Source organism: Lathyrus oleraceus, chromosome 3 (genome assembly GCF_024323335.1).
Source record: "Lathyrus oleraceus cultivar Zhongwan6 chromosome 3, CAAS_Psat_ZW6_1.0, whole genome shotgun sequence".
Lineage (NCBI taxonomy): Eukaryota > Viridiplantae > Streptophyta > Magnoliopsida > Fabales > Fabaceae > Lathyrus > Lathyrus oleraceus.
The window spans coordinates 421575197-421583190 of NC_066581.1; the positions used below are offsets into that span (position 1 = coordinate 421575197).

The 7994-nt window shown below is 36.8% G+C and overlaps 1 long non-coding RNA gene across 1 annotated transcript; it reads right to left on the reverse strand.

Annotated features, from left to right (window-relative positions):
- Positions 1–760: 760 nt before the first annotated feature.
- LOC127129354 (uncharacterized) lies at positions 761–2482 on the reverse strand. The gene is made up of 3 exons (XR_007806311.1): positions 2207–2482; positions 1575–1835; positions 761–923 (listed from the first exon to the last, which is right to left on the reverse strand). It is a non-coding gene; the product is annotated as an uncharacterized LOC127129354 (long non-coding RNA).
- Between the last annotated feature and the right edge of the window lie 5512 nt (positions 2483–7994).

Here is a 7994-nt window from a genome sequence, read left to right on the forward strand (position 1 = left end):
AGGAAGGCTCGTATATTGGAAACCTTGCTTGAGGTTCATGATATTGGTGCATTACTTGTGTTGACTTCTCATTTGGCTTGAGATATTTGGTTGATACTTAGCTTTGAACTTTGACCTAGTCAACCCTAATTCATTAGGCGGAGGTTGTTAATCATCATGTCATGCATCATACTATCATTGAACTTGCTTCGGGCCTTTGAATCATCCATTTTACTTACATGTCCATATGTTTGGGATTTCATCTAGGGAAAGCTTTTGTTCAAACACCTATACTTATGCATTCAATTTTGGTCTCTCTTAGTCCATTGGGTCTAAGCCCATGATATTTTCAATTTCTCGTGTCTTTGATCTGTTAGGTTCATGCTTACATTAGGGACATTGATCTTTGATCCATTGCTTGTCTTTGATCCATTACGGTTCATAAGGGTATTCATCATTTCTCCATCTATATAGCTTAGCCCATTTGTTTCATATAGCGTCATGTGATCATGTTTCAATTAGTTAAGGTATTGGATTCATGCATAAGACAATTTGGTTTCTGATAGGAAATCATTCAAAAGTCAAGTTTTTAATCCTCATGCATTCATAATCATTTCATTCAAAACATTGGTTTTTCATTCATTTATCAAGGAATACTTTGTTTCATTACAAAAAGAAATAAAAAACTTACATTTCTGCAAATGTTGACCTTCTGGTCAATTGTTGACATTTTGGTTAACTAGTTGACCAAAGTCAACCAATCTATTTTTTTACATGCCATAAATCCCTAATACTACATTACAACTTCATTCTTTAATTTTTATGTGATTCTACCACCATTTTTCTTCATGAACAAGTTACACTATTATTTGCACAAGTTTGCTCACTTGTCATTTACCAAGTCTTAGAAACCTTGCCTTGAAACCATGACATAGCAAGCAGCCCTGCATTCACAACACTACATTCATGATTCTAAGTATATATATCATATAATGTATTGGCAAACAAAAAAAACATGGGCCAAACATGAAGCAAGCAAGCATATAGGCAATACATTCATCCACATGACAACAACCAAGGCATATTTTTGCAATTAACATTTCACCATCCTATATTGCATATCCAATGACCACAAACCGATTTCAGTAACTATCAACAGTTTGTTTTCATAGGGCATGAATTAAACCAATTGGCGCCACACAATTGCTAGCATTTTCATTCAAATAAACCAAATAAAGCTAGTTTCCATTTAACTGAAATCTACTTAGCAAAATCATTCATCTAACAGGCAATCTATGTGATAGAATTTCATTTGCAATTGAATCAATTACCTAGAAGAATTTAATTTATCCAACCATCTGACAACCCATACAATCTGAGTTTTCTCCAAAAAAAAACACTGTCAACCAGTAGAGAGATAGCAGTGGGGGCATTTCACTAACATTTTCTTTTTCACTAACTTTCAAAGAATAAACAACTCATAAGCGACAATTAATTGAACTTGTGTCTAACTAGATTTTCCAGTTTTTGTTATCAGGTATACTAATTAACTCTCATTCAATATCCAACAACAAATGAACCATGGTAAAATCAACCTTGCTTACAGCGCTGCCAAGTCGAATTCCAATATACTCGGATCAGCCTGCAAGGAACGAGACACCTAGAAACGTCGAGATCACCACAGGTCCTCGCTGCGCGGTTAGATTATTGCACTTCGCAACATGTTGCGTCAACACCGTGCATCCTACACCATTTGTTGAGATTAGAAGCATCATAGCAACCATCCTGTACGAGCCTCCAATATGATATGTCATGCGTTTCAGTCCCACTGTGCATGACCCTGTTAACATGTTCACCTGCAGAATTTGAAGAAGGAGCATGTAGTATATCAACAACCAAAACAAAAATTAACAAGTTTTGTTTCCAATTACAACAGTCTGCTTCCTAATTGATAAGATGACAAGAGGGTATTTGGCAGGGGAGTCATTTGGATTACACTAACAGATCATTCATAATTTCATTTCAATAATGAATTCACTAATTTCATTTTCATTTCACTTTGAATTTCACTCTAACTAACATAACCTCATAACTGATCCCATAACCCAATTTTAACAGTTTTCGTTAACCAACCTAACTACCTAGAACTGAACCTAACAAACTTTAACAGAATGGAGAGAGAAGAGTATTAGAAGAATAGAGTGAGAAGGCTATAAAAGAAGATCACCCTGCATCGTGGTTCAGGGCTCAGTTCTTTTCACCAAGCCCAGCAAGTTCTCTCTCTGCATCGAGCTTCATCACTCTGCATCGAGCTTCATCACTCTTCTTCTAAGCTCCATTTCTCTGCGTCAAACTCGGTCTCTCGGCATCGAGCTCCGCATTTTTGCATCAAGTTCATACACATACAACGAGATTTTTCGAAAGTAAAATCGATTTTTGTAATTTTCCAAAAAAGTAATTTTAAATTTTTTTTGGAGAAAATCAGTTTTTTGTATTTTAAAAAAAAACATTTTTTTCAGAAAAAAAAAATTAATTTTGTATTTTTCAATTAACAGTGTTAGGATTCCTTTACGATCGAGTCATGTAGATTAGTTAGAAGTTACGTTTTTCATTAAACCTCTGTTAGATCTTGGCTAACTTAACTGTTAGAGGAAGACTATTTTACTGTGTTAGATTTGTTATTATGCAAGAACTTTGTCTTCTGTTTGAATTTGGTGTGGATTGTAAATCAGTTAGATGAATATCTGTTTATTACTTTGATTTTTGTTATAGCTTTTTACAGGTTAAATGAGTTAATTCAGTTTTTCATTCTTCAACTTGGTTTTTTGCAGGTTACTCGGTGTTGCGTTTTGATTTGTTTGGATTGCATTTGCCGTTGGAGTTGGCTTGTATACAGCTGGCTTGCGCGTTTCTGCTACCGTGTTGCCTTTGTTATTTCGATTGATGTCGTCATGTGGTTACGGTGTTTCAGAGTTGCAGCTTTGACGGTAGCTGGTGCATGGGTGTGTATGCAGCATTGTGGTTTCTGTTGCAGCTTTTCACTTTTGCTTTTTTTTTTCATTTTGTTTCATTTTCTTGTATTGGATGTTATTGGATACTGATTGGTAAATGGATTTTATCTAGTGGATTTAAGCAATTCGTAAATGGATAATGGATTATGTAAATGGTTTAATATTATGGTTGTCAATTGGTTATGAAATGGATAGTTGGTTTTGAATTGTGATATTGGTTTGCAAATTGGAATTAATGTGGTAAGTGGACAATGAATGAAATTGGACATGGTTCATTGGATTTGGTTTAGACATTGGATACTTGAATTGGAATGTAAAAATGGTTAATTGAAATGAATACAAATTGGGATTTATTGGATTTAAAAATGGATTTAGAGAAGGTTAATGGATTAATGGACTTAACTATTTGTTGGGCTTTCAATATGAGAAGAAAAAAAATGAATGGGCCGATATGGAAAACCAAGAGAAAAACAATTCTAACAAAGCAAATGGAGTTCTAAGATCGAGTCGAAATTAAAGGGTTAATGGTTTCTAACGTTAATTTGACAAAAGAAACGTAATGCTCCTAAAAAATCAAGTTGAATCTCAAAGGTCAACTCGAACCTCCAAAGGTTAATTTGGACACAAACCAATTTGAACCTCCGGGATTAAATCGAATTCGAAATCAATTTGAAAAAAGAAGACCATGACACAACTATGATTATAATAAGAACACGCAATGGACTGATGAATCCAAATGATAAGACTTATAAATCGGATTGAACCATGGTTGAATGAAATGAATGGATGAATGTGTGTAATGAGAAACATGTAACCAAGAACCAATGACTGGTCTTAAATGAAGGTGGATCTAAGAATGAAATGAGGTATAAAACCATATGGACACCTGATTAACAAAATACATAGCAAACGCTGATGATCAAGGCATGATCAAGCTTGAAAAAATGCCTCAAGATAAGTGATTCACTATGTGCGTGAAAGTGTCAGGAAGTTAGGGTCTCCGAATCAAAGCACACTACCATTAGGGTTTCGAGCCAATCCCAAGATCAAGGTACCAGTTATCTAATCCATGTTCACAAACCAAAAGGTCCTCAAATGGCGTGAACCAAGCGATTAGGGTTTTAACCCACATGATGAGCGATACCACAATCTTCAGGCTAAAACTGCTCCAAAACCTTGAATCTATGATGTTTGTTAGTTGATGTCGATCATGAATGAATGATGAGTATGCATGGGTATATATGAGTCTCAAATTGTGGTGTAACATCTCAAAATTTGCCCTCCTCTGCTTTAAAAAAAAAAAAAAAAAAAAAAAAAAAAAAAAAAAAAAAAAAAAAAAATTTGGCTATGAGTCGACCATAGGGGTCAGCGCATAGACCACGGGTCAGCGCATAGCATGTTTGAGCCGACCTATGGTCGACGCATAGCAGGCTATGGTCGACGCATAGCAGGCTATGAGTCGACCGCTCGCGCGAAAATGCAGTTTTTTGAGTGTTTTTCACTGTGTGAAGCTGTTTTTTGGTTGTTAAGTTAGTTATTTTCCAGATTTTGTTCACATAACTCATTTTTCACTAATTTCACTTCCTTTTGCTAATTGAGGTGATTAAGGATGGATTAAGTTGGAGTATATATTCCTAATCATAACAAACTCCTAACAGAATACACACTTTCCAAAACCAGATCTGAAAACTCATCACATTCTCTCAATTTCCTCAAGAATACAAAACCTTCAACTTCATCAAACTTCATCAAATCTTGATCAATCTTCGAAATTCTTCTTGCATTGATCTTGTATCATCATCTTCTACATCTGTTTTTGCTTCTCATCATCAATCAAGCCTCCAAACACGACTGTTCAAAGAAGCATCATTCATGGTGGATTGTGATTTCGCGCGTTAGGAGCTGTTTCAATCAAACCTAATCGCATCATTCAACTCCCTGAAGCATCTAGTTCATCTGTTTGAGGTTGAAGCACGCAAAGAACAGCTAGAACACCACTGCCATTACAGGTATGTGATTTTTTCGAGTGTCACGATTCTTCAAGTGCTTAGGTGCGTTTTGTAGAGCATAGAACGTAGGTTATGGTGATGTGAGTAGTTTAGCAAATGATGCACTGTAGGAGGAGAAATCTTGATTTGAAGATATGAACATAAACCCTAACTTCTTCGATTTGCACGATTTAGGAACTTTTAGGATGTAATAAGTGCATATTCGTGTTCTACATAATCATACGGTTAAAACGGTTATAAGCTTGCTAATTTCCATGAAAATTTGTTGTTCTTCATTTTTTCGAAATTCTGGGCAATTGTTGAAGGAAAACGATGACTGTAGCGCTGTAGATCTTGTTTCCCATTCAAATTTTCAAATTGGAGGTTTCCCGCTCCCGCCAACTAATTACCATAATGCCACTGAAATTTCATTTTTTATTAATTTAAGTTAATTCATTTTAATTCTTAAAAAATTGCTAACACCTTAAAAAATTCATAAAAAATAGTAGAAAATTCCTAAAAATATGGAAATTTTTTCTATAGCTTCCTTGTTGAGTGTAGGTTTTTTTTGACCTATTGGTCAAAGTTGTGCATGGCAAATATCTTGTTTGACTTAGACTTGTTTCACATGTGTCCATTTTTGATACATTTTGGCAATTTGATCATGAAATACTCATATCATAAAATAAATGGCTGAAAATTTTTGTGGTGGTTCTTGACTCATTGAGGATTATTTATATGTAAATTTCATGAATTTTTGATACCTGGTTAGAGAGCAGCAAATTCTGGAACTTAGGTGTGACAATTTGTGTCACACCTCTTGATGTCAACTTGTTGAATTTAATTGGATGACCTATGCATGTTGGAATTGGCTGAAATTTTGCATGGTGAATTGTTGATATGTTAGGATGTTGTATGAATTTTTGTAGAATTTTTCACTGTATTTTCAATTTGATCATGATTTTTCATTTCTGGTGATTGAAATTGCAAGCTCATGTGATACATGTTGGTAGATTGATTGGGAAATCCTCATATTGTATTGTATGGCCATGAAATTTGATATGCATGAACTAGACACGTTGTGTGACCTCCCTGTTTTGGTCTCATCCATTTCTTTTTTGTTTTCATTGAGTTATGAATTTTTGAAGTGGATGTATGCATTGATGTTGTGAATTGAAGCATGTAACTGTGTCTGTTTTTGTTGATTTTCATTAACATGGTTCCATTTGCCCAATTAAGCTCAAATTTGACATGGTATACCTTGATTGACCCCTGTTTAGGTGTAATTAATTTGAGAATTTTTGGATGTGTTTTGGTATGGATTTGAATGCAATAATTCTGTTTGTATGCTTGGTGCTTCATTTGAACCAATGTGCCTTGTTTTGTGCATGAATTGAACTTGATGGATGATATAAACATGAGACCAAGGATGTTTGCTCTTGTTTGATGTTAATTTGATGTTGGATGGTGGATACCTTGCTGTTTTAACTTTTTTCTTGCTTTGGGACCCTAGGCTTGGCCTAGTGGTCTAGTTGCTAATGTTTGCTTGGTTTTTCAGGATCAAAAGCATAATGTACATGGAGAATGATACAAGTTGATTTTAATTGATGTTGTGGATGTTTGTACACTAACATAACATTGTTTTGTAGGTGTTGGAGCTTGGGCTTAAGCCTTGAGCTTGCTTTGTGTTGTATTGTTTAAACTGTTTGATTGTTTGCTGTACAATTTGTCTGATTGAATACTGACTGAGTTTGATTGTTTCCAGGTACTTTAGTTGCTCAGTTCCTTGTGAACTATTGCTTTGCTTTGCTTTGCATAAGCAATTTGCATTGAGGTAACTTCTTAAAACTTCATGTAGTCTGGAGACCCGGCTGTTACCGGGCCGGGCAAATTGTCTGAAGTCCTCCTTAAGAGGCAATGCTTGTGTATGTTTATTTTTAAGCCAAGCAGGAAAAGTCCTTCAAAGAAGGCAATGGGTGGAAGGTAGGGACAAGCAACCTGTCCCCCACTATTCAGTGAGTCTTCTCCTTGCTCCCATTACATGGTTGTAGCATCGAGATCAAAAGCCCAAGATCTGTTGTGTCAGAGTCATCGAGTATAGAAGGGTTCCCCCATTCTGGACCCATGCTCATTTGTCAGCTCTCCCCGGTTAGGGATAAGAGCTGTGAGGTCTGATCCTCACTTCATCCTTTCATCTGCTTCACCTTAGCCTCGTAATGGCAAGGTTAAGAGCAAACACAGCCCGTACAGACGACTTGCTGAGGCAGTCAAACCTGATTGATTGAGCCCCCTTGTTTGGCTATAGTGCGTGTTATGTGGATATCTGATTGACATGCTTGTTTGAGATACCTGTTCTCATTTGATGATATATGATTGTATGCTTGTGTGCTAGCTTCTTTCCTGGTTAGGTTAGTTTGCTTATGCAAGTAGGATAGAAAACCGAACTTAGGGTGACTTTGCATGACAACATTAGGCTCGAGTCTCAGCTCCCTAGTGTCGTGTTTTCCCCGGTTTCTGGTTAGCAATTTAGTCCCTTTCAGGGGAACTACATCGCCCTGATCCTCGTTCCAGACGAGGTATGTAGGCAGGTGGTCGTGCGAGACCACTCCGGGCAACCTTTTTCTTTTTTGCGTGTGTTTAATTGTATATGACTGTGTGTTTTGGCTCGGATGCCGACGTAAGTCCAATAATTGGCTGTCGGGCTCCACGTTTGCCGTTTTGAGAGTGTTTTGGTTCGGATGCCGACGTAACTCCATCCAGTGGTTGTCGGGCTCCATGTTTGCCACCCTTGCTTGTTTGTGTCGTTTTGTGTTGTTTGGCGTGCGTAAGCCGAACTACAGTGGCTCTGATTCTTGTTCCAGACAAGATATGTAGGCATAAGGTGCGATACCTTATCGAGCTCCCTTCTCTTAACCCCACCTGCGTTCCCCGTGTGTGTGTGTGATGTTTAGCAACCTTTTCTTTTCTAGAACGTGGATCCCTAGGAATACCTAGGACGTGAGGGGTGCTAATACCT